Source organism: Mastomys coucha, unplaced genomic scaffold (assembly GCF_008632895.1).
Source record: "Mastomys coucha isolate ucsf_1 unplaced genomic scaffold, UCSF_Mcou_1 pScaffold6, whole genome shotgun sequence".
Lineage (NCBI taxonomy): Eukaryota > Metazoa > Chordata > Mammalia > Rodentia > Muridae > Mastomys > Mastomys coucha.
This window is the reverse complement of record NW_022196912.1, coordinates 57,926,772-57,952,133: the sequence shown is the minus strand read 5'-3', so window position 1 is coordinate 57,952,133 and position 25,362 is coordinate 57,926,772.

Sequence of the window (25,362 nt, the reverse complement as noted above, 5' to 3'; positions counted from 1 at the left end):
AAAAAAAAAAAAGATCAGGTCTATGCCACTGATCTAAGATTCTTCTCCTTTATCTATGCCTGTAATTTGTAGATTTGATCTTTTTATGGTTTCCCACATTTCCTGTATGTTCCGTCCCAGTGATGTTTAAAGATTTTTATATTCTTTACTTATTTGTCAAAATTTTTGCATCCTGATATTCTATGTTCTATTTGTTTCATTCTACTTATAATACTTCTTCCTGGGCTTTATAATTAGGATGCTAAGAATTTAAATTTTACCTACACATCAGCTTATGTTCTCTTCAATGTCACTTTTTTTATTTATTTTTTTAATTCCTGAGTTAGTCACATTAATTTTTTCCGTCATTTATTTGTATTTCTTGGACATTACCCAAGCATGTACTGTTATACTATTGGAGTTCAATGAAGTATTTGTTCTCTTGTATCCTCCTTAATTCTTGAATTCCTTTATTAAGTTTAGGATTGTTCTTTGAAATTCTATGTCTGGACTTCATCTATGTAGTTCTCATTAGAGAACACTTAAATAGGAAAGTGGTTTGATGGAAGGTATACTATCTTGGTTATTATTGTTTTATTTTGTAATTTTGCCTTGGCCTTGTGGGCTTGTTTCTTTGGTTATGTGTGTGATGTGACAATGAGTCATTACAGTGACTACATGACTTGGGCTTGGGCAAGTAAAGCTGATAGGTGATCTGTTTAACTGGTATTGGTAGCGTCTAAAAATACAGATCTTAAGCTATCCCTGTGGATTTGAAAATGATAACATGTTGTGGGAAGGAAAAAGAAGAGAAAAGGTGGCCAAGGAAAGTTGTCTCCCAAAGAAAAACTACAGGCCACATATAAAATTTATATTTTCTCCATTAATTTACTCATTCACTTTACATCCCAATCATGTGCCCTCTCCTCCTAGTCCTGCCCCTTCATGCCTTCTGTCATCCAATATTCTGAAATTACTTCTTTCACTATTCCTGTAATCTAAAAGGAATAAGTTACTAAACTGTCAGATATATTATCCTTGTGCATTACTTTATACACAAAATAGATTGTGTCATTCATTACAAACTTTTAACATCGTTTCCTATTTCTCACAGGCAAATTTATATTCTTAATCATTCTATAAAATTGTTCAAATTTATTTTAAACTTTAATGCTTTGATATAAAGTGTCACAGTGCCTACCTAGAGTCACACCCTTAAATTTTTCAATTACAACCTATGCTGACTCTTAGAAACTGTTTTACTAGTTGGTATCTGAGTTTTCACCTTTTTCATGACTTTAGAAAATTGAAAATTTCTGCAGAGAGAATGGTTGCTCCTTTTCTGAGCTTCATTTTGGCTGCTTTCCTGAAATGCCATGTATATTGCATAGGTTTTGAATCTGGCTGGTTGTGAAATACTCCGACTGATAGGAAGTTAACCAGTGTCAACTACTAGAACCAATCCATCACATACAGTTGTCATAAAACAAAGAATGTCAATTATCTCTCACAAGTAACTTAGATGGCAAAATCAATCCATGAAGGTGCAGAGAATTATCTTTCTAAATATAGCATGTAAAGCTAAAGTATGTGGCATTCTCAAAAGTTCTTGCCATAAAGGAAAAAAAAATATGACTGATCTGTTGGACAACATATCAAATACAAAGATTTGAAGTGCTAAAAGCCAGGATGAAAGGGGAAGGTAAATCCCATTATACCTCATAGAAAGCAAACCAAGAGCAAACTACAAGTGAAGAAAAGCAATAACTCTTATTTTTGTTACACTACTTTTAATGGTTGAACCACACAAAGAAATTTTACTTGAGTTTTCCAATTAAGACAGAGAAAAAATGCTGGAGAAATGGTTCAGCAGTTAAGAGTACTGACTGTTCTCCCAGAAAGGACCTGAGTTCAATTCCGAACAACCACATAGGGGCTCACAACCATCTGGAATGAGATCTGATGCCCTCTTCTGGTGTGTCTGAAGACAGTTACAGTATACTCCCATACATAAAAATAAATAAATAATTCTTTAAAATAATAAAAAAGAAAATAAGAAGAAAAATGGCATCTATCTAATGAAGTCATTATACTCCTGAGTTAAAAATTCTCTCTCAGTTGGGATTTGAACATAATTATGAAAAATATAAAATATACCATTGGGTGATAAGATTGATATTCTAGGTAACTTTAAAAGATAGAGTAGAGGTTTGCGATTTATTTTACTTTTATATATTTTTTAATTCAGCTTGAGTAAAACAACATGGAAATATCTTATGTTCAAATGTTTAATGAACACGCCCTTCAGAAACGGTACAAGGAAATAGTACATTGCAATAAACAACTGGAATTGATCATTATTGTCATGGATCTTAAAGACCAGTTTAAAGAAAAACCTAATTACTAAAGAACAATAAATATTTTTCATAAAATTAACTTTTCCTTTCTGTCAGTGTTGTTACATACTAGCTCTATTTTGTTAAGAAGACTACTAAAATATACTTGGGGCAAAAAGATATGCTCTGCTGCACGATGATCACACTACAGCATATTTAAATTATTTTGCAATGTCAAATAGCAAAATTAAATAGTAACACAATTGTATAAAACCTTTCTTTGAGCAAAGATGACTAAAATGTTTCATTAACACCTTAGAGCTAAATGCAACTTGTGTTTAATATTACTAAAGGTTTAATAATCTCTGCAGGAATTTGACAATTCAAAGTAAGATGCAAACAGATGCATTGTGGGTTATCAAAATGTATAAATTAGATATTCAATGAATATGTACAGTTGTATAGTAGAAATAATGGAAACTATATTCTAAAAGTATTTTAAACTTTTATCGTGACAGGAGAATCAGCTTTAATTAATTAAGGTTATTTTGGTAGGTTTTTATTACTAACCTACAGTGCCTTTCAAAAAATTGGAGAAGTCATTCCGAAGAAGTGAGTAGCATTGTTAAATAATTGAATGCACATACTAGCCTTTAAGATTAACAAAATAAGAAATACTAAATTCTTATTTAACATATGTTTAGAAATACTGAATTCTTACTAACCAAACACATGTTCTTTCTTAATCTGCTAGTAAATGATCAAAAGAAAGGAAAAACTGATTACTGTGGGAGCAAGGAATTATATAACTGTTGATTGGTTCATTCATATCAATGTTTCAAAAGTTACCAAAAATTTATCACATTGTCAAAGTATGTGACATACAATGGGTGAATGTGGAAGAACAGGTAGTCCTTGAGTGTCCTCAGGAATGATTGTCCATACTACTTCTACAGAACAGAAACTGAATTGCACCTAAGAGAGCAGTATGTTCAGATGTATTAATCTTTCAGGCTTAATTCTTAAGACCTAAGTTTAATGAATAAATAGGATCTTATGGTTTCCAAATGACCATTTAGGAAATGGATATGCAAACCCTTGACTCTGTAAGTAAGCCCTTGTTATGAAAAAAGTTTAAAAGTGCCTCCATGAAAATTTTCTTACCCATTATACACTTTTACAGAGAAGCACAGAATTACAGAAGTTACATGTTTGACCTTGGTATTTTGAACACTGCCAAGAGCAATATTCTCTTAAATTTTCTCCTCCTAATTAGTACAAGCTGTCTCTTGCTTTTTATCTCTCCACATTTAAGTGGAAATATGAGGCAAAAAAAGACAAATTGTTCTTTGCTCCTTTGCTAACTGCCACCAAGACAAATGATACTCCTGTAGGTTATGGGAGCACTTCAAGGAGCTAAAAGCCCTTTATTGCATTCTACTAGTGTCATGTGTAATAAAGGAATGAAGAATGAACAGCACATCATATCACTTAGATAATGAAACACCTACTGCACTTGAAGCCCTGCATGTTTCTTAGACACCCATTCCACTGTTCACTCCTTAATTCACATATATTTGGAAAACAAGGAGATGAAAAAAATCTGTGATGATATGAGGCTAAGAGCATTGCTGGATGTATACTTGGCTATAGAATTAATGAAGGCAGATGCCAAAAACTCATTTTACAGATGAGAAAAAATAGTGTCACCCTTCATTCAAGAAATATAGGCAAAGCATAATATGTAGTAAGGATTAGATAGAAGAATACAGCTGGAAATTATGGTTAAGGAATGCTATTCTTCTTTTCACAATGACTTTTTTTTCTTTTAACACATAGTATACAATAGAATAAGTTATGAACTATACTCTGAGTGGTAAGAATATGAATGTTGCTAGTTAACTATGGAAATAGTTCCACCAAAGTTAAAACATTTTTTAAAAAGAATGAAGAAAACCCATAGGACAGATTAAAATAGCCCACAGTTCAACCAGGTCATCATGATATATATTTTAAAAAATGTGTCATGGTCGATTTTCATTGCCAGTGTAAGAAACATTGACTAACTTCAACAAGGAATAAGTAGACTTACAATAGTAATTTTTCTTTAGGATACTAAATCTAAGTAACAGTAGGACTTAGTCCCTTAAATCTGCAGACATTTATCTTGTGTGAATTATTATAATGCTCTAACCTTTGCTAGAGAAACAAGGTTGGAGAGACAGTAAGAGTAAGTTCAAATTCTTTCAGTTTAGTAGTAATAAAAGACTATCTATGTCTAAAGAAAAGCAAAAGAGACCCGGTGGATGAATGAGTCTGCCAGATGAAAGTCCTGTTAAGACAGCAACTCCCTGTGGTACATAGAAGAAAATGCACTATAAGCCGCACCTGGGTCCTAAAGTCATAGTTATTGTGAAACACTCTGCTTGGTAGTAAAAAGTAATACCTGAAAAGGGCTTGAATTATCAGGAAATAGAGTTGTTCTGGATACAGAGGTATGAATAACATAAAAAAGTAAAAGCATCATTCTTGGAGAGGGCTTTTTGAAAGTTTCTTCAAGAAAGCTATGTTTTAATTAGGGAGAGAACTTAAGAGAAATACTTTGCAAAGGAATATAAAGAATTTTTTTTCTGCTGCCCAACTTTATACTTAAAATTGTAAGGAAGAAACCATCCAGAGTTAAAGATGTATAGAAAACTTAGGCTAGTGATAGGATATTGTATGTTGTTTGAGAATCATAACCCATATGAGATCACATTGAATATCTATTATGACTGATAGACAGACATGCATAGTGAGGTTAATATTGCCCATGTCTATGATGGTAAGAGTGTCTGTTATGTGTGAGGAAGAAATTCTTTGGGATAGTACAAGAATTTGCCATGTCACCTCTGGAGTTGGATCAATGAGACATTGAGGTCAATGAAGAACATCAAAGAATGTGGGAATCTTAAATCTTCCTTCCCCATTAGTCTCCTTATTGTAGTGGTGAGAAGATGGTTGTTACTTCTAGGAGCACTTGTGCCTCTAATAGAACATAATGGAGACAGTTTCTCCAACATTACACTATAAAGCATTTACCTCCTAAGTAGTTACTTTCATCAAACTCTTTTTCCCGGAGGCTGAGGAGATGGCTTAGAAAGTTAATTTGGATCCCAAACATTCATAAAAATGCTGGGAATGGCATGGGTGGAGTTAGGTAGAGACAGGTGGATCCCAGGAGTTCACTGGATCATGAAGGAAAGCTAAATCAGTGAACTTCAATAGGATCATTGAGATATTTTGTCTAAAATTATAGGTAGAGAGTGATAAAGACTCCTTTCCATAGCTTCTTTATGTGCGTATACAAAAATATATTACAAACATAAGAACACATACATAAATCACACATACACATGCTAAGATAAACAATTAAAATAATGTTTCCACCAACCTCTTTTCCTTCTGCTACTTGTCCTTATCTGTATAGTATGAACTCATCAGGCTTGGATAAAGTAAATAGGAAGCTCAGACCATGGAAACAAGTTTTGGAATCAATATAAGGAAAATGAAAAGACCCTAAGCAATATGTTGGGAGCAGAGTAAAATAAATGAAGCAAGGAGCTGATAGAAATGAGAAGAATAAACAATGCTAAGTCAGCAACACCTAAAACTGGTATCTTGGTTTTTACTAGAAAAGAAGCTGAAAAGTTAACACTAGGCATTTCTAAGCTTTTGAGAACCCCTGACTTAGATATATTAAACAGTGTTCCCTGCTTCGTATTAAGATAGTGAAAACACTACTGCAATCAATGATCACTGACAGCTTCACATCTGAATCTTTAAGATTCAGTGACAAGGCCAGAAAACTGCAACCAGCAGAGGCCTAAGAGATGCTGCTTGGTGACTACTCATTATATAACCTAGAAGCCAGCATGTGCCCTGTGCTTAGTCTCTTTTCACTCTGTCTTTCCCTTTCCTTTACCATGAGCAGCACCCTCTTAAACTACTCTTCAACTTAACCCCTCTGACAAAAAATGTGACCTCCATGCACACATACCTAACCCATTTCTTCTCCTATGTCAATTCTTACAGGCGAGTGTATATAAAAGTCTAGTTTGTCCATGAAGGCAGAAGGGCACAGACTGTCATGAAGTAGTTCTCTTAAATGTGTTAACTCCATCAACTATACATTGAATGTCAAACTAAAATCTGAATGAACTACATAGTTTTTAAAAATGCCCTCATTTTTCCCTCCAAGAAGGCCTTAATTGGGTAAGTAAGTTTACTCGATTACTTTATGCCATGGTTAAATCAAACCAGAAAGTACCAAGTGCTCATGAATCACAGTGGACAGCAAGCTCTGGGTAGGACTCATGAAAAGACAGGGATTATTCCATACCTTTAACATTTCCAGCCCTTACTAGAATGCCTGCTGCAGAATATTAGGCCAGGCACTTAAATGTGTACCCAATTTTTATTTCCTCTGGAGATGTTTGTTTAGTTATGATCATCTCTGAAAAGCTCCCTTTGCAACATAATGCAACATATAAAACAATAAAAAAGATTTTTTGGGTTTTTTTTAATAAAAAAGACTTTAACTCACTTGTAAAATGTAATTTTACATGTGACTATAATGTAGGTATTTCCCCTTAATAACACAAGAATAGTAACATGACATATTTTGCTAATAAAAGAACTGAATTAAGTTCTTCATCTCCTCCATTTATTTTGTGTAATTATTTTTAAAATTATCAAAGCATGTATTTAGAGAAATCACTAAATCGAAAGGTTTTCATATTACTATCTTATCAAAAAAGTCCCAGAAAATAAGATTTAAATGAATAAAAACATATAAATATGTTATTCTGCTATCTTTATTCTTTCTAATCAATAAAGAACACAAGAAGAATCATGACGTGGTCAGTGTCCTGACACTAACTTGCTCTAATAATTGAAAAGGAATTTTGTGTCTTGAATCTTAGTTACCTTAATTCTTAGGTAACTGAAAGAATCAGTTTTGATAGCCTCTCAAAGAAAGTATTAATAAATATTTCATAAATTTTAAAGATAAAAACAAAGAGAAATGATGACTAAAATTATTTTAAGACAAATGATAAACTCCAGAAAGGGAGCTGTTAATAAATATTTTGTATTTCTATACATTTACTCTAATAAACTTATAATTTAAGCATAGGTGAATTTATCATATTGTTATTAAGTAGAGAGGAAAATGAGTGCATCAGCCTCTGATCAGTACACCTCCAAGACTCACTGCTTTGCTCTCATTTGCCCATCTCTTCCCTTGCTGTCTCATCTGTCAAACACATAAAGGTTAAATTTTAAAACTGTAAAAAGTGATCAATGTGCAGTGAAAATTTGCAATTAGTATAAAGTTTGTATTGACGTCACTTGCATAGATCAAAGTTTAACATGTATAATAACAAAGTGTATTATCCATGTTTCTAAAAACTTTCTAGGAACGGGCACTGGTGGCACACGCCTTTAATCCCAGCACGTGGGAGGCAGAGGCAGGCGGATTTCTGAGTTGAGGCCAGCCTGGTCTACAGAGAGAATTACAGGACAGCCAGGGCTACACAGAGAAACCCTGTCTCAAAAAAACAAAATAAATAAATAAATAAATAAATAAATATAAAAAATAATAAAAACTTTCTATTTTTTTTCTGAAAATAGATTACCTTCACACACTATATTCTGATTATGGTTTCCCTTATTCCAGCCCTTCCCAGACCCTTCCACATCCTCACCCACACAAATCCACATTATTTCTTTCTCTGACCAGAGTGCAAACAATCATCTATAGTAAAGATTAAGTAAAGTTAAAACAAACAAACAAAAAAGGACAGAACAAACAGGAAAAATAAAGAGCCAAAGAAAAAGCATAGGAAACACAAAAAGATGCTCAAACACATGCATTCACATATGCAGAAAGCTCTTAACAAAACTGAAAAACATAGTAAGCAAAAGACCTATATTATTAAAAAGAAAATTAAAACTTCCAAAAACCATTGAGTTTGTTTTGTATTGGCCATTTACAGCTGAGAATGGTACTTTGTAAATTTTACAGGTTTGGGCATACTTAAAATAATAGACTGTTTACAAAAACAGATTATAGAACATAGGGGAGTAGTCAGGATTATATTAGATCACACAAGGACAGATTATATACTAATATTGTCAGCACCAAATCAAGCAATCAGTATTAAATTGTTTGTTGCCCAGAAAATCAACAAAATACCACAAATTTAGTTACATGAACATCATATATACGTTCTTTTACAGTTCTGGATGCCAGGTATGTGAAACAAGAGTGTTAGCAAGGCCTCTGAGAGCTAAAGGAGAGTCTTTCATTGCATAACACTCATTCCCATCTCCATTTTCATGTAGCCTTCCCTGTACCTCTCTTTGTCTTTTAATCCAAATTGGCAGTGCTTCCTTTAGTCAACATACTCAAAAATCTTATCTGCTACATGGGTTTGGTCAAGGTTCTGCAACCAACATATGAGGGTTTTTCCACAGATCCTTTTTGGATTGTCCACCTCATTCTGTAATATCTGTTGCGATCACTCACTTAACTCTTTCTATAAGACTGTTTCCCATCATCCAGCAGGCTTCATCTATAGCACATTTTCCCAACAATGAATTTCCTAACTTTAACACCCTTTGCAAACTGCTTATGCTAAGAACCAACCAAATTAGTAGGTGCACGTTTTTTCTTTTCTAAGTTTATCTTTTTCACATTTTATGATAAGCAACAAGAACTCTTATGAATGCTGTCTCTCTCTTCTGAGATTTCTCATCAGTGGATCTCTGTTCTGCTTCCTACAAGGATTCCAGTTGGATTCAATGTTCACTTTAAATTCAGAGTTATAACGTTTCTTAATCCTTATTCATATCCATGATATCACTCTTTTCCAAAAACCTTTTCAGGACAAGGGTTAAGAGTAGGGCTTAGCTTTAGGAAGCTCTATTAAGTCCACAATAGATGGAAAGTTGGAAATTTGGACCTTACTATGCACCAGGCTTTTTGGTTTATTAAAAGAAATTTACTCTGGACAGTGGTAGCACATGCCTTTAATCCTAGCACTTGGGAGACAGAGGCAAGTGGATTTCTGAGTTTGAGGCCAGCCTGATCTACAGAGTGAGTACTAGGACAGCCAGGACAACACAGAGAAACCCTGTCTCAAAAAACAAAAAAAAAAAAAACAAACAAAAACAAATTATGATTGTCCTATCAGCTTAATGCAATAATGTCAGTGTTCACTGTAGAAGTGCTTGCTCAAAAGTTTGGGGGATACAGAATACTAAAAGGGACAAACAGGAAACTCCCCTTAACTACAAAAGTTTACCTGATTTTCTTCACGAGAATTTAACCCTACAGATGTGTGAAACCAAATCCTAGATGTATGAACATAAAGTAAGGGACACAGAGCCCAGTATCTGCAACCCTTTCAAATCCAGCAAGAAAACTCTACACCATAAATACCAATTTTGTCTATTCATATTCTCCCCAGGTCTCAAGACAGTAAGATTTAATTGTGTTTTGATTGTGAATCCAAGCAAAAAAAAATCAGTATTATTGAAGAAGATAACTGTAAACAAGAAATCATAGAACACTGCAGAAAATGACACATTTATTTGCATCAATTCATTTGGCTTTTAAGTGGTTTTCAGTAAAGGCAGCATTGTTAGCATTCTGAGACTAAAACATTCTAATGCTGATCAAGTCTGCCTTGAAGTTGCATAATAACAATTTGATTTTCCAGTTAAAAAGAGGGAGCTTGTATTTGATCAATTAAAAATAACAGCACTAGCTTCAAAATATTATTAATAGTCTTAGCTACTGCCATAATTTGAAAAGGCCACACATTTTCTATTTTCTAAAGGTTAATGAAAATATCTAAACTTATCATCTAGGGATAACTATATATGCTGGTTAAACATTACCATCTTAAAGATGTCCAAACATGAACAAAGTAGACATCAGGCTGATTCTAGTGTGTTTAGGGGGAAAATAGCAAGTATTTTCCACATTGGACCATAGCTAACTTCTCTTTAAGGCTGAAGAACATTTTCTTGAATTTACAGAAATGGCAGTAGTTTACTAGAGGAAGATAGTTCTAATTAAATCGATTCAAACTTTGTAGTCCAATCTTATTCACATTTGCCAGCATTGCCATCAGCAGTTACTATCTTTGTCATCCCAAAGGTGATGTGACATAATTGAGGGGACAGCCCAGTTTTTTATTGTTTACATAAATATTCTTTCTGGAATATATTAAAAGTGGTCTGTAGTTAAAATGCATATAATAAAAGAGAAAATATCTGGAGTGTAAACTGTAAAGTCACCACCAGATTCCCCTACTTCACAAATTTTCACTGAGTTTCACTCTCTGCACATGGCTTCCCACCTTGGCATCCTAGGGATGGTCATGATTTTAATCCTACTGTGAGTCTATATCCTCTATGCTTCTAAGGAAACCTCATAAATAAGCATCATTCTCAGGGCATGGTCCAAATCTGTGCTCACCCATCAGAATACTTTTATTGAGCTGTCACCATGTAAGCTGCATGAAACCCCCTGATTATCTCTCTTCCAAACATATGCACAATATCCAACCTGGCCAAGGCCTGATTGTAGGCCACACATGTAGAGCAAGCAAGAACTTATGATTGCAAGTGTTCAATCAAATGTAACTACTCATATTTGTGTTCACTGTCTTTTTCGCTCCAGCTCATGAGGACAAAATAAGAAATATTTGCCCCTGTTTCCAACGCCATTTTACTCATTCTTAAAGAGAATCAAATGGAAATTGGCAAGACTACTCCCTAAAAGAACCACAGTTACGTTGTCTCTACCAAGGCAGAATTCCTGATGCCTTGGAAAGGAAGTAAGCACAAAGAAGAAGATAGCTGTATCATCCCTGAGTCCATTAGAGAGCCAGTTTTCTTTCAATCCAGCAGCAAGATCAGCTAATGGGTAATGCCTCACTCGATCACAGCATGGGCACAAAAAAGAAAAAGGCACACTCCCGTGGCAAGAGACTGCAGCAGGCAATTGTACAGAGTTCGTCTCCAGCATGCCACAGCTTGGCTTTCCTTATCAGAGGATAGCCAGCAAGTTTAAACAGTTGATGAATGCTATGTTTTATAAACATTGGCGGAAAGACATTGGAGTATACGTTAGTATGAGGGGCAGTGAGTACTTACAAAACTATGGAAGGATGAAGCAAAATTCAAAAGAAAAGGTCATAGAAATGGGGGACACATGTGTTCATAAATTTTTTGCACCCTACCTTTAATAAGGGTCCAAAATCTCTAGCCAGCAGAGGTAGTGAAAGAGAAAAGTTACTAGGATATGGGAGAAATGAACTTCTTCAGCAATAGTTTTTTGGGGACAAGCTCAATCTTCTTTGGCAGCAGTTCTGTCCTGTAGCAAACACTAGATATGATTCAGTAGCTGCAGGCCGGTTCTCTAGGCAGACAGACACTACGTGTGAACCAACAGCTACAGTCCAGTACTTTCAGCAAGCAGACACCAGTCAGCTGTAGTACAATGCTGAAGAAACCACTAGGCTCACCACCCAGCCTGAGGCCAGGCCACAGAAGAGGCAACGTGCCACAGGAACAGTTCTTGGGTGAGTTTCTCTTGATTCATATGTTATCACAAGTTGGGCTCAACAACACTATGTAAGGCTATCCAATACATGTGTGTCCTTAGCAAAAAAGAATGAGAAAGAGCCAACTAAACTAAGGCTCAATGCTAGTCTCCCACTGTCTGTGGGGTCATATTTATACTCCCTCATGAAATGTCCTTTCATGCATTTGCTATATCCAAACATCCTTTCACCTGTGTCTGTTTCAGGAAAACAGTTTTTCGTATGTTTGCTTTAGGAAGAGATCCTTTCACCTGTGTACCTCAGCAAAACATCAATTGACATGACTAACTTTCCAAAGAACTAGAAGTTTCCATTTCAGATACACATCTTTTTTCCTATATACCCAAGGACAGTATAGAATTGTGTTTTTATATATAAAGTAAATATTAATTTTACTACTATCTTTATAGGGAGTTGTAGTGGTTAACTTTATGAGTCAACTTAAGTGGTTTGTAGATAGTATTAGTATTTAAATAGTAAACCTAGAATAAAAGAGATTTTCCTGCATGATTTCTGTTTACTATTACAATTATCTGAAGGTTTGACTGTAACTGAAAGACTAGCTTCCCTCAGCAAGAAGATCTTCAGCAAAATTTCAAATAAACATTGGCCTGCCAAGGTCTATATTTTTCTCAATCACCATGATAAATATTAATCAATCCAGTCTATTTTTTTATATGTGTGCTTAAATTGGCTCAATTTCAGCTGAGAACTATAATATGTACATGCACATAATGTATGCATGTACATATCACAAGCAACCTTTTCTTCCATCACAACTACGTGTGATACACTGTTGAACACTGGTGGACATGTGTAGTCCCATGGACCTTTTCCCAGATGTAGCCAGCTGGCTGCTTCTGGTTATGAGCTCCTTGAAATCCCTCAGGGAATGCTCTTGACAGACAATGCTTCTTTCAGGAGCAGCACCTGTTAACGCTGCTAATGCAGTCCTATTATTGTCTAGCTACTTAGCATCTACCTTTAGAAATGTCACAATGAGAATCTGCATTGCATCCTAGACATAAGCATAAAAATAGTACAGATACTTGGATTTTTCTTATAGGTTTTGGTTCTTAAACATGTAGGTTTTCAATATTGATACATTCTAAAATTTTCAAATTTTAAAATCAGTTCTATAACACTTTCTGTCATCAAATCAGTGTGACTGTCTTCTGTCCTGAGATTCTGACATTGAACACCCTTCATTAGGACAGGCAGGTGGATCAATGGAATAGAATTGGAGACCCAGAAATGAACCCACACACCTATGGTCATTTGATCTTTGACAAAGGAGCTAAAACCATCCAGTGGAAAAAAAACAGCATTTTCAACAAATGGTGCTGGTTCAACTGGTGGTTAGGTTAGCATGTAGAAGAATGCAAACTGATCCATTCCTGTCTCCTTGTAAAAAGTGCAAGTCTAAGTGGTCCAAGGACCTCCAGCAAAAACCATATACACTGAAACTAATAAAAAAGAACAAGGGGAAGAGCCTCAAACTCATGGGCACAGGGGAAATTTTCCTGAAGAGAACACCAATAACTTATGCTCTAAGATCAAGAATTAACAAATAGGACTTCAAAAATTGCAAAGCTTCTGTAAGTCAAAGGACACTGTCAATAGGACAAAACAGCAACCAACAGATTGGGAAAAAACCTTTACCAATCCTATATCTGATAGAGGGCTAGTATCCAATACATACAAAGAACTCAAGAAGTTAGACTCCAGAGAATCAAATAACCCTATTAAAAATGGGGTCAGAGCTAAATAAAGAATTCTCAACTGAGGAATACCAAATAGCTGAGAAGCACCTAAAGAAACATTCAACATCCTTAGTCATCAGGGAAATGCAAATCAAATCAACCCTGAGATTGTACCTCACACCAGTCAGAATGGCTAAGATCAAAAACTCAGGTGACAGCAGATACTGGCGAGGTTGTGGAAAAAGAGGAACACTCCTTCATTGCTGGTGGAATTGCAAGCTGGTACAACCACTCTGTAAATCAGTTTGATGTTTCCTCAGGAAATTGTACATAATACTACCAGAGGACCCAGCTATACCACTCCTGGGCATATACCCAGAAGATGCTCCAACATGTAATAAGGACACATGCTCTACTATGTTCATAGCAGCCTTATTTATAATAGCCAGAAACTGGAAACGACCCAAATGTCCCTCAACAGAGGAATGGATACAGAAAATATACATCTACACAATGGAGTACTACTCAGCTATTAAAAACAATGAATTTATAAAATTCTTAGGGAAATGGATGGATCTGGAGAATATCATCCTGAGTGAGGTAACCCAATCACAAAAGAACACACATGGTATGCACTCTCTGATAAGTGGATATTAGCTCAGAAGATCGGAATACACAAAGTACAAACCACAAGAAACTCAAGAAGAAGGAAGACCAAAGTGTGGAATCTTCTATCCTTCTTTGAAGGGGAAACAAAATACTTATGGAAGGAGTTGCAGAGACAAACTATGGAGCAGAATCTGAAGGAAGGACAAATACAGAGACTGTTCCACCTGGGAATCCTTCCCATATTCAATCACCAAACCCAGTCACTATTGTGGATGCCCGCAAGTGTTGGCTGACAGGAGTCTGATACAGCTGTCTCCTGAGAGGCTCTGATAGTACCTAATACAGAAGTACAGGAGTCCATTGGACTGAACACAGGTTCCCCAAGGAAGGTTCTAGAGAAAGGACCCAAGGAGCTGAAGGAGTTTGCAGTCCCTTAGGATGAAAAACAATATGAACTAACTAGTACCCTCAGAGCTTCCAGGGACTAAACCACCAACCAAAGGGTACATGATAGGACTCGTGGCTCCAGCAGCATATGTATAGCAGAGGATGGCCTAGTTGGTAATCAGGGGGAGGAGAGACCCTTGGCCCTGTGAAGGTTCTATGCCCCAGTGTAGGGGAATACCAGGGCCAGGAAATGGGAGAGGGTGGGATGGAGAGGAAGGGGAGGGGGAGGAAACAGATTTTTTGTTGTTGTTGTTTTGAGTTGCTTTTTGTTGTTGTTGTTGTTGTTTTCAGAGGGGAAATCAGGAAAGGCAATATCATTTGAAATGTAAATAAAGAAAATATCTAGTAATAATAATAATAATAATAATAATAATAAATGATGCAAAAAAAGGATAGTTCTAATTTACAGTATATCCTTTGGAAGCACTCACTTTCAAGGCAAAGAATAGAACTTTTTTTTGTTCTTGTTTTACTGGCAAAAGCTACTGTGCCATGTACTTCAGTGTTTGCATTAATCAGCCTGTTCTCATAACATAGAAGATGTGGCTTAGACAACACGAATCTATTTTATCACATTTGGAGAGTACTAGCTGAAGATCAAGGTGTCATTAGCTTTGGGCTCTTCTGGGACATACCTCTTTGTCTTATAGATGATCATAGTACTGTAGGGCATAAACCTGAGTGGAGTTGCTGACTATGAAGCATGTTCACTGTGCACCACTTGCCAATTTGTAACTTCTACCACTTAAACAAGTCAGGTGAGGTTGACCTCTCACACAAAACGTTAAAGGAAGCCACTTTATCATTCAGATAGGCATCAAGGGATGAGAGATGCCTAGGATGCATGGCAAACTCATCTCTCAAAGCCTAGGAAAGCTGACTGTTATAATGGAATCTTTATCAGCACATATTCTTCCCATTAGAGCAAAGGGACAACAGCATGGCCTCATCTGGACTTTCATATACCTGGTGTCATATGACTAGCTCAGAAGCATTGAAGGCCATTCTTTCTAGGAAGGGTGAGAATGAACCCAATCTATTTTAAATAGCTACTCCTCATCAAAAGATGAGACATTCCAAGTACTCTCTCCATTTAATACTGAGAGATACCAGCAATAAAAGCAATGGAGAGCTGAGTCAGCCAGACCTGCTCTATACTGTCTATAGACAGAAATTCCATCTACGTATACAGCGCATCCACAGTGTTTCTGCAAAACATCTGAGAGCTGTTTTCGTCCCATCAGCACTGTGTGGGGGTTTGGAATTTTTCACATTCCATTTGTGGTGGTTTGAATGAAAATAGCCCCACAGGCTCATATGTAATGACACTACTAGGAGGTGTGGACTTATTGGAGGAAGTATGTTACTGAAAGTGGGTTTTGAGCTTTCAGAAGTTCAAGCTATACCCATTGGTTCTTGCTCTTCTTCCTGCCTGTGGTTGCAGATGTACAACTCTCAGCTAGCTGTTCAATACCATACTGCCTGAATGGTAACTATTTCCTGCCACAACAATAATGGACTAAACCTCTTAATGTAAGCCAGCCCCAATTAAATATTCTTCTTTATAAGAGTGGCAATGGTCGTGGTATCTCTTCACAGCAATAAAACCTTAACTAGGACCTTAACTGTTCTTAAACTGCCACTTTCTCATTTTCAGATAATTCAGAAAACTCTTTCTTATCATGCCTGGAACTTAGCATTAAAGTGGGCTCTGACTATGACACTAGATGGGGACATTTTTATCCAGCTGTGAAACATTTTATCACTTAGATATTTCCTTTATTTATTTTATTTATTTCCAGTAGTTCTCAACCTGCAGGTCATGAACCTTTTGGGGGCCCAATAACCTTATCAAAGTGGTCACCTAAAAAAATTAGAAACACAGATATTTACATTATGATTCATAACTATAGTAAAATTACAGTTACAAAGTAGCAATGAAAATAATTTTATGGTTGGAGTCACCACAACATGAGGAACTGTATTAAAGGGCTGCAGCACTAGGAAAGTTGAGGACCACTGCTTTAATGATCTGATAAGTGTGAATCATTCAGCAACTAAAAAGAAAAAGTTAGAAACCAATAACTGAGCTCTGCTTATGATGTAAATCAATAAGATTTTATTCAGTGACAACCTATGATGTTTTTACTTGATCATTAATGAGAACCACCACCCTCTTTTCTACATCTCCCAAGAGATTGTTTGAACTTTTTTAAATAAAAGACTTCCATCCTTTAATTTAAATTTCTATTTCATTCTCAAGGGCCTACTAAATTTTTCACTTATGTATGTGTTGCTGAATATATTATTCTTCCCTGTAACTTTTTAATTATTATAATTACTCATCAGTATCCTTCTTGCATTCTTGTCTGTATGAGTGGACACTTTAATTATGAATGCACATGCATTGTAATTTCCAGGCAACACAATCTGGTGATGTAGGCCTGCTTACTACAACTACTAAAAGGCCGGGTATGAGTCATTCAGCAAGGCACTCATGCTGTCCAGCAAAATTTCATAGTAGCCTTGAGAGATAAATTATACAGTGATCTGTAAGAGGATTTGTGTGTGTGAGTGTCTTAGTTTCACTAGGATTTTGTAAATCAGTTTTTCCTTCATTAACCTTATGGCAGAATCAAAGTTTGAATTCTAATTTACCTAGGGGGTGGGTAACTAATTAAACCAAAAGAACTTTCAAAAAAGAGAGGCTTTATCCATGATGTCATTAAGAAAAAGTCAGTACTCCTTGCTTTCCAAAAGGTTTTGGCTGCTCATTTCTTCCCCAGCTCTCTGATCAAGCATATGACTCAGTTCCATATTCTAATCTCAAACTTTTCACCATGCAAAGTAATGTCTTTCACACATTGGAATACTGGGCTCCACTATTACCCTGTCACAGTAATATGATCCACCCATTACCACTAACAAAATAAAATTTCTCAGTTTCGTTAACAACACAAATATCCAAACTAACCATAAGTAAATTCATAGATACACATCTGCTTAAATGATAAATGGCTACAGGAGATATACCATCCATGGTTATATAATACAACTACTTAAAACATTATTGACACTTTTGTCTATTAGATAATATGAAGTGAGAAAGTTCCAAGAAATTTATTAGGCATTTAGATTCTCGATTTCACCTTTAAGACCATCTCAACTTAAATAATTGTGGCCCAATTTAGAGTAAATTGTATGCTTTTGTTTCTAAGAAGCATGTATACACACACACACACACACACACACAAAGAGAGAGAGAGAGAGACAGAGACAGAGACAGAGACAGAGAGACAGAGAGACAGAGAGAGACAGAGACAGAGACAGACAGAGACACAGAGAGACAGAGAGAGAGAGATAGAGAGATGCATAAATTTTGAGTAAATACCTAATCACCTACACAACTCTACAGAGGACATGTACTGTGTATCACCAGCAGATAAATAAACTCAGAGTTTTCCTGAAAGTTTAAATGGCAAGCCTATAAAGGTTTATAGATTGATTTTCATGAGTGCAGTAGAAGCTATACTTTCAAACTGGGGTGGGTGGAATCTTGTACAAGGAGAACTTGTAAAGCTAGTTCTAATTGTTGGTAAAATTGTCCATAGATTTCAGGCAATTAGTTAAAAGAAAATGTCATCTTCCCCTCTTCTTCAGAACAGCTCATAGAAAGGGATAAAGCTCCCATTCACAGATAGATCTTTAAGGCAAAGCAACATGATTTTCATTGATTGATGGCCACAAACAAAACTTCCAAGTATTCCCGCCTTTTGACATTAAGATACAGCTTTTGTTCTCTCAAACTTTATGTTAAGAAGTTTGCCCTATAGCCATACCAAACATTACAAGAAAATCTCATGTTTAAGTAAGTTTAAAATTTTGTATTGAACCACATAGCTATCCTGGGGCAAGAAAGAACTGCAGGCCACAGTAGAAGAGGAAATCTGTGAAAGCCAACTATCCACGAACCCTGACAGAGTCACGTTAGAGAGTAGGTGCTAATCAGAATGTTGTGTAATGTAAGCCTAACTTCAGGAAACCCTAAATTTATTGATTCTCAATGCAAATATATTTCTCTCAAAGTAGGTAGATAAACTCAGAAGCCAGGAAAAGTACATATGAAGTTGTAAATCTTAGCCCTTATCATTCAGGTTTAGAAAATATATTATCTAAAACCATAAAACTGTAAGACCCCAACCACTCCTGAATTGCCTACCCTTTGTACCTAGTACCTTATACCTACAAAAGAGAAGAGAGATCCAGTTAAAAGAAGTAGAGGGAAATGATATCCAGATCAGTGTATAACTTTATCCTAAGGGCAAAACAAGTAAGTAATATTTCAGTTCCTTTCTACAAGTTTTCTTATAAAAAGATTGATCCAACATGATGTCTTAACAGATAAAAATGTTTTCTATGAAGCATAATGACTGGTAAGCCTGAATTCAGTCCCTAGAACCACCAACAGGTGACCGGAGAAAACTGGCTGTCTTAAGTTGTCCATCAATATCCACATGTAAGTTGTGGAATGAGCTTGCCTCCCACTACCCCTTCCACACATAATAGATTAGGTGATAGATAGATAGATAGATAGATAGATAGATAGATAGATAGATAGATAGATAGAGATGCAATAACTGAAGAAAGGTGAAATTTTAAGCCTTATAAAAGTTAAAATATTTAATGTTCCATTGTAGTAATTTCTATCTTTATATATTAAAATAACTATCACACACTGAAGCATATTTACACTTTAAATTTGGGGGATGATTAAAATATGATTAGATAATTTCTCCCCTTCTTCCTCTAACCCCTTCTTCTCCCTTCCATTCTCTCAAATTCATTATCTCTATTTCTTTAATTCATATGTTTGGGTATGTTTGTGTATATGTATAGGTGTATATAAATTCTCAAGTATATACATAAAACCAATTCAGTATGCATAATGTTATTAATGCGTATGTTTTCAGGACTGACAACTTGGTATTGGATAAACAACCTAGGCAATATTTCTTCCACTTCCAGCATTCCTTAGTTACTGGGAGTTCTTTATTTAGGGTTGATGTCCCATTCCCCTTCCACATTAGTAATTCTATTGGTGTTGCTTTGTTTGGGTCTTTTTGTTAGACAGCCATGTTAATGAGAAATTGTGGGTATAGTTTCTCTGGCATTCATTGGAGACTAGATTTTACTGAAAATTTCTTCTTCCTCTACCTATTAGAGTCTTTCTTTCCTTCATTCTACTTTGTTCTCTGAGCCTTAGGTATAGGAGTTGCATTGTAGATGTGTTAATTATGGTTTGGCCTTCTACAGTAATGTGATCTCTACATTTTGATTAGTTGGGCTTTTTTGTATTTTTGTTGTCTATATTGTTCTCTGTCTGTTGAAACTGTCATGTATTTGACAAGTAGTGAGACCTATAATTATCTGTGAATAAAAGGGCAAGTATTTAGAATGTAGTTAGGGATTAAGCTGGTTTAGTAAATGGTTATAGGTTCTCCTCCAAAATCCATGACTTCTCTATCCCTGGACAATTGAATAGGTTTCCAGTAAGGGGCATAACTTCTATATTGCTAAGTGCTCCTTAAGACCAATTAGAGAGATGTTGGTTACTGCTAAGATATGTTGCCACTATTGTACCCTGAAGGATACTGTGTCATGCTGGCTCATAAAAGACCAAAGATAGCCAAAACAATCCTGAGGAAAAATAATAATACTGGCAAGATTACCATTCAAGATGTCAAGATAAATTACAGGGTCATGATGATTTTAAATATATGATACTGGCACAAAGCATATGACATGTAGATCAATTTGAAGACATAAACACAAGTATGCACAACTCTAGTCATCAGATATTCAACAAAGGTTCCAAAAATATATGCTCAAAATAAAGTAAAATAAAATAAAAGACAGAACCTGTAACAACTGGTATTGTGAATGCTAGATGGCCACATGCTGAAAAATAAAGTTAGAAACATATCTATCACTATATAATGGTACCTAAGTTCTAGATCTACTTTTATGAATATTGAGATCACAGTAACATAAAAAACTATGTAATTAATTATCAAGAAACTTTGAGATACAGAATAAAATATTAAGTGTATATTTTAAATATGAACATAATGAGGATAATATTTTCCTGAAACATTAATTTGTTACTTGTATATAGATTCATAAAGATATTGTTTGTACTTCTTTAAATTATAGAAGGCAAAAATTATTATTATTATTATTATTATTATTATTATTATTTATTCATTTATTGGTTTTTTGAGACAAGGTTTCTCTGTGTAGCCCTGGCTGTCCTGGAACTCACTCTATAGACAAAGGCTGGCCTCAAACTAAGAAGTCCACCTGCCTCTGCCTCCCAAGTGCTGGGATTAAAAGCGTGTGCTACCACTGCCCAGTGAAGCCAAAATTTATTAAAATGTGTTCCTTAAAAGTCAATATTTCATTTGAAGAAAATTCAAATAAGTAAAATATATTTTTATTTTTAATTTTATTTTTTAGTTTTGTTTAAATTGATATCCACATGCTTCTAACAGGTTCATGTGTCTAGTGAATTTCCTAATATCAGACATAGGGGAACTGATGAAATGGGAGTCCATGATAACACACAGCAGAAGACATTTTCAAAACAAATTAAGACTTTGCTCTTACTCATCTGTTTATGGTACTTGAATAGATATTTCTGTGACCCAAATATATAGGTAAATTGTAATAAGAATAGTGCAAATATATATTGTCCCTCTTCTTCACAAACCAAGCAACCTTTTCTCCAAACAGACCTGAGTCTATGTGTAAGTATCTACACTTTCTTTAGTCTCAAGTTATGTTTCCTCCCAATTAATTGTTAGTAACTTTCCTACCTCTACAAAAGTCATTTTTTTTGCCCAAATACTGTCTTACCTTTAAATGGCCTGACTATGGCTAAAACATTCGTTGCTTAATAACCCAAACTCTTCATATCTAGGTTATCAAGATGTCTAAAGTTATTCTTGTCTAAGCTATGGATCTAAAAGAAAAAATTAAAATCAGATGATTAGATGTGAAAATGTACAGAAGCACAGAGTAAGTCAGAGTTTAAGACAGAACCTGGGGACAACGTAAAGAGGCCTGAAATGTATTTTTGTGGAGGCTGTGTGCATGGTATAGAGGTTCCAGGAAACCTGAGAACAACTCACCTTAGGAAGCAGATCCTTAAATAACACTGAGGCTGAGTAATAGAAGGCAAGCCACTGTAGAAGTATTAACAGAGAAAATTTATTTTTATTTGAGCTTTGGCAGGAAGTTTGTATAAGTTATTTCAAATCTCAGTAAAGAGACTATGTGTGTGTAGGGGGGAAGGGGGATGTTGTAATATGTGTACATGTATGTGTTTGTGTGTATGTGTGTATGCAAATGTATATATGAATAACAGTGTGCATGTGTGTGCATGTGTGTGAACATGTATGCATATTATACCACTTAAAATATGACAAATATGTTATTTAATGTTTTCAATTATAAAAATCTAATTTCAGATTTAATTTTTACATAAGTATCCCTAAAATTTGTAAAACTTTTAAATGTAATGGCTTTGGAGAAAAAAGTGTTAAAGAGCTATAGTTCTAAATTACAATTTAAAACTAACAAAAATTCTATGCTATAGTCATATATCCTTTCTTATTTAGACTGCAGATATGATTTCACTGGGTAGCCCACCAAGAGATACTACCTCCAAAATACATTTCAGTTCTGGCAACATTGTTCTTCTTTATTGCTCCACATCCAACGAAAACACAAAATATTGTGATTTTTAGCTGGGGCCAAGATTGGCTTCACAACTTGTTTCCCAGCACCAATGCTTAGTGATGCAATACATTTATCATAAATCATAAAAGTTATTATTTTAGAAACTTTTAATCATTTCACTGTTAAGTCCACTCTCCTCATATGTTGTTTAGAAAGACATGGGCTAACCCAGCTGTCTTCACTCCTGATCCTAGCCTGCCCTAGGTCACTCTTACTCTGGCTCTCTTCCCTCCTGACTCTAGCCTGCATTTAGCTACCCTTCCTCTGGCTGTCTTGGGCTTATCATTTTAGCTTCTTTCAGGTGAGAGCTCAGAGCAAGGTATATCCTTCCTCAGGACTTTAACTTTGACTCCTGTCTTATTGGAGTCTCATATAACTTTGTTCTTATTATGCTCTCTTTGTCCTAAGGTCCCACCGTAAATGTCACTTACTTGATGAGGCTATTCATGTTCAATTGTACACAGGTCCTTTATCACTATTCTTTGAGATTTGACTTCATAATAACACTTTCATAATTGAATATATAGTCATCTGTTCACTGGTTTGAATTTAAGCTCCATATCAGCCTTAGCAAAGACTATGGTAATTTTCTTAAAAGCTCTATAACTAGCATTTACCAGAATATGTATCCTCTTGATAGCTATTTATTGAAGAAATTAGCAGTTTTGTATACTATTGCTATGAATAGATAATACATATAGCCTTATGTATTCCCCATGACAAATACTGCACAGACACTTATACATTGTTATTTAGATCCATATTTAAAATAATTTCATTTTAGATGGTGCTAATTTTAAGTTGTGATGATGTCCTATATGACTTTATCTATACATGTGAAAAATATAAGATAATTATGGTACAACAAAAATAAGCTTCTAAACGTTTGTCCACTGAAGTTTGGAGTTAGAAACAGAATTAGTGTGTCAAAGTGGTCATCCTAAAGTAAGTGCTCTTAGTTGTAATTTCAGCCTATCTCTGTAAGAATCAGGGATTTTGGGGCGGGGGGAGTCTCACATTTCTTAAGATCTCAGTTTACTTTCTAAAATAGCTTAAGGAAATAGTCTTTAAAAATATTAAAACTCTTAGAAGTCTTAGGAACTTTTCAGCTTACCAATGATAAACATAGTGATTGTCGTGTGGATAATGCTAGAATTCATTTGTGCGAGATGCAAAATACACCCAGCATACACCTTAATCTTTTCAATTCTCATGCCAATAATACAGATGTGGAGTAATCATAAAATTGTATGATCTGTACAAATTTCCAAATTTATAAGCTATAATCAGGCAGGATGCTTCATCTCTGACTTCATCTTAATGACTGTACTACACAGACTTCTTGGTGTCTATAATTTTACTCTTAATTGCTTTATACCAAATATAACAACTAAGATAACCCAAGTCAACTTGCAGGTTAGCCAGCACTCTCTGAAACATCAATTAGATATGTGCTCATCCTATCATGCATCCCTAGAACTTCAATAAAGTCTAATCCCACTTATATTTCTTCTGTTTTGTCTCTTCAGGAGTGGTTGGTTTGTGGATAAACTAGATTGTCTCTATCTGAACTGCCTGCCAAGAAGGCCTGCTCAATGCTAGCTCTTTCTCAGATGCCTTTATTGATTTGTGCATTGCTTTTGGCTTGTTTTCAACACATCACTTTAGTGTCTTGTTTGACGGCCCTTTGACCTACTCATTATTGAATTGTTGTCCAGGAATGTACTCTCTTGCCCTGCCTGCACAATAGGGCTGAATACCTATAGCACTGATAAGATTGACACTTTAAAGTGGTGGCCATATAATTGTGATGGAAGTTTCTATAGATCTGATTCAATAATACTTCATAAAATTCAATTACAGAATAATGAATTGGGTATGTCTTTCATCTATAATTATTTTATAGTATTCATATTATTAACCAACTTTGTTCAACTAATAGATAATATTAAGTGTTTGTTGTTGGCCCAGTAAACTGTTGGAAATCTCTCTCTCTCTCTCTCTCTCTTTCTCTCTCTCTCTCTCTCTCTCTCTCCCTTCACATCTAAAATAAGTATATAATTTTGTGAGGAAAATGTTTTCATTTTTAACTGATTATTAGGATACTATAAAAGAGGACTTGAATGAATATTATAGGAATACATGCAATTGGAATTTTTTACAAGCATGTGGTTATGGACAAGTGTAGTGGTGAAGGTTCTTTTATATGTAAAGATATTTGGTACCTTTGGAAGTAGTTCAGCATAGATACTAATGGCATGAACAAGCCTAGTAACAGTATATATTTAAAATTTCCCCTATTCACTTATTAAATATTCTTGAACAGGTTATTGGTTTCAAACTCAAAGTCAATTATTGATAAACAGAGTAGTAGAAATATTAGCTTTACAGGCTTGTAGTTGAGGTTAAGTTGGATTAAACTTATGAAAGCAATTTAGTGGTGGGATAAAAAGTATACTGAGTAACACTACTGAGTCATACTATACAAGACAGAAGTCAGCTGTCTTATGCATGGGTAACGGACTAGGAGAATATTTCCAGGAAATTGATCACATTCACAATAGAAGCATGGATCTGGGAGTGATCATGGCTTATGACCAGGTAAAAGGATGAACCTAACTTGGTATAATCAAAGAAGTCTTGTGATCTTCTATTAGACACTCTGACTCAACATTTGAGTTTGGACAAAGAATAAAACAAATGAAATTTGTTATAGAACTAGAATTTTACTCTGCCTCCAGATAACTTAAATTATCTTGCTATGAAGAGTTAACTATCTGGATGGTGCATTGCTCCAATACTCTCCCTGGAGTCTTCCAAGGGATGCTC